A 3,234-nucleotide genomic window follows, 5' to 3' on the forward strand; every position below is an offset into this window, starting at 1 on the left:
ATGTAAATACAGTGCATTAACATTATAGTCAATAGACACAACTGCAATATACCAGCAGCCTACACATTTACATTATAAGGTTGCAAAGTGCATATAGATTTTTATACGCACGATGGTGATCAGTGCAAGAGCAATAAGGATTTTTAGGGGCATTATGATGGTGAAACTGAAACACAAGTGCCCCCAAAAGCCCCTTATTCTCCCTGCGGCATTGCATTGAGACTTAATTATATGCAACTTTATATGTGAGAGGTATTTAAAGTGCTGTGACACAGGACAGATTAACAGGTTTATGCTTAAAGTTTATGCAACAAAACATTTCCCTTGACTAGCATCAGGTAGAAACATGCCAATATGACATCGCCCAATTAAATTGATTACTTGTGGTTGGTAAAGATGTAGAGACAAGTACATGCAGAAGTGCATCTACTGTATGCAGTAAGAGTAAATCCCAAAAGCGGGACTTTGCGGGCCAGTTGGACTGTGATCAATACTCACCTTGCCCCCAAAGTCCCGCCACTGAGATCACAATGGATTTAAAAAAATAATAATTTCCAGTGTAATTATTATACACCATATTTCTGAGCCTTCCTGCCTTATAAATAGAGATGATCACAAAAGCGTCTTCGCTTTGATGTTCTTTGCTTCCATTCCTCCCATTCTCTTTTCTTTGTTACTTTCTACCAATCATAAATTACAGCAGGTGCCCTTCTCCAGCTAACATGTCATCATAAAAACACACATATGCAACAATTATACGTGAAGTTCAAACCTGCTTCCCAAGCGCACGATCTGAAGAAGACATCAAACGCTTTTAATCGAATCCGCCCTATTGAGCTTTTTGTTTGCGGACAACTGATCGTCAATTGGGTCCCAGACAGTGCGTTTGACTCCCCAGAGAGTTCAGGTACTCAGACACAATCTGTCTGCCTCTGTCGGCAAGCGACATCCGCGGAAAATAAGACGTGCATGCGCCTAATATTTCAACGCTTTATAAGACACGTCATCCGTTCTTTGCATTTAAATACAAAATTTGAATATCCACTCTAACGGTTAGCAGAATGTCTACGATGACATCATCAGTGGAATTAATAAGTATTCTGCATCACACCTGCCGATAGATCAGCTGAAGAAAACACGCGCATCGATGCATAATCGCTTTAAACTTACCTCGAACGCGCTGTCGCGTTACAAGAGAGACATCTGGCCGGTTTGAATCAGATGTCGTTTCTTTACGTGCACGTTGTACGTGCTCGTGGCGGTGAGATCAGCAGGCGTCTGGAGCAGCAGACTGACTCCGTGCATGTTAAGATCTCTCTGCTCATGCATTGCTTCGTGGTCACGCCACTAGGTAAGCAGTAGGGGCCGTGCAGGGGGAGATCCCGTTTTCGGCAGCACGCGCCAATTGTGCGCGAAATTCCTCGCGGACGTTCTCCGGTCTATTAATGATCGACGATGGGCGGCAATATGTAAAATCGCTCACATCGGAATATGCATGGACGGCGCTGGCCAATGCTTTTCTTTCGCTTTAAAAGGGAGCAAAGTTTAACACGTGGAACTGGATATGGATCTGGCAGTTTCTATTTTCCTAGAAGTCATTTCCAAATATAGAAACTAGGAAGGGACGTTCTTAGAAACCCCCGAGGCGTAACGGCCGAGTTTACATCTTTTGACCGCTTTGTCAGCTAAATAGTTTATTAGCATCCTCATATATAGAATTTATGAATAACGTAGACTGTACATTTGTAAATCTAGGATGTAATTTATATAAACTATATCCTCTTTTTTTTTAATCAAATACAGACATGGAGTTGGGAAAACGTCTATAAATGCATGAATCTCATAAAGGTGATTTATAAATCTGCAATCAAACCTGTAGGATTACAGAACTGATTTCTTGCTCTTTGCCTCCCCCTGTTGGCGAGACTGTGACAGTGCTTTGCCATTCAAACTATTGTTACAGAGTGAATTTTGAGGGATGCAGGCACTGTGTAGGCACGCGCGCAATATTCATCACATTGTTATTCTTTTAACGATTTAGTATTAGTATTTTAATATTTAGTAGATCGCCTTCTTAACAAACTGGACACCTGTATAAACCCTCTGTGGTGATGACTAACATCTGATGGGTATACTTGCTCTCTAAATTTAGTTATCACAAGCCTAACGAATAACCCAGATGAAGCGAGACCTTAGGTAATAAGGTCCGATCACTTGAGTCGATGTCGTGGTGTTTAAAAGGCACGGACGGGGTTCGAACCCGCGATCTTCGGTTTACGAGACCGACGCCTTACCACTTGGCCACCGCGCCTGCGCTGTGAGATGTGAAATTCCTGAATAACAATCATCCATTGTTTAGTCGCGATTTTTCAACATGGCTTCCATTTATTTCAAAGGTTGTCGTGATTTTTTTTTTTCAGCGGTATAATGCAAACCGGTGTTATCTCTGAGTTATGACTGAATCTTAATGATTATTTACTTTTTCGTAAGAACAATAGATCTCTGGATTATCACAGTAGCAAACTGTTGTATATATTTAGAGCTGGTTATTGTCCTCATGTGGAATTTAAAGATTAATTCCAATTTTACTATTTTTTTTGTATTATCTTGTTAAACGTGTCAGTATTTAACACGTTTATCATTCTGATAACTTGTCTCGCATCATTTAAATCCATTCGTCTTGTCATATTAGTGGAAACCGCCAGGGGAGGCTGTTGCTCTCCTCAATCGATCTTGTTGCATTCTGGGTTTAATCATCTGCCTGTAGTTTCTGCAACTTATTTGAGTGAGTTATTATGATTTGTGCTGAACTGAGCCTGACTTTTAATTTAGTAAGAAATGTATTGGTTCTGGATTTGGTTTGGTTCTTTAATGCACAACACACGCTAAAACAGTGCACAACCATAGAGCCAAGTGTGTGAAAGAGTGCAGCAGAGATATTAGTAATCAAACCCACATGTCTACCATATGAACTGTCATTGTGTTTTGTGCCCTCTTTACTCAGTGAACCTCAGCTCTACAACCGTTTTTGGTCGTCCTGTAGCTCAGTGGTATGCATTAACAGAGCAAAAGGTTGTGGGTTCAAACACAGGCAACACACATACTCATAAAAATGTATGCATTGTAATGCGCCATGAGTTGGTTTGGATAAAAGCATATACCCAATGCACAAATGTGAACTTATTCTACTAAATGACCTAACATATGTCACTCTATTGTTTTTCTGCCATATAA

The 3,234-nt window shown here is 40.5% G+C and overlaps 1 non-coding gene across 1 annotated transcript; it reads right to left on the bottom strand.

Moving 5' to 3' along the window:
- Positions 1-2,239: 2,239 nt before the first annotated feature.
- On the bottom strand, positions 2,240-2,311 carry trnat-cgu (transfer RNA threonine (anticodon CGU)). The gene has a single exon. It is a non-coding gene; the product is annotated as a tRNA-Thr (tRNA).
- Positions 2,312-3,234: the final 923 nt, after the last annotated feature.

Source organism: Misgurnus anguillicaudatus, chromosome 19 (assembly GCF_027580225.2).
Source record: "Misgurnus anguillicaudatus chromosome 19, ASM2758022v2, whole genome shotgun sequence".
Taxonomy (NCBI): Eukaryota; Metazoa; Chordata; class Actinopteri; order Cypriniformes; family Cobitidae; genus Misgurnus; species Misgurnus anguillicaudatus.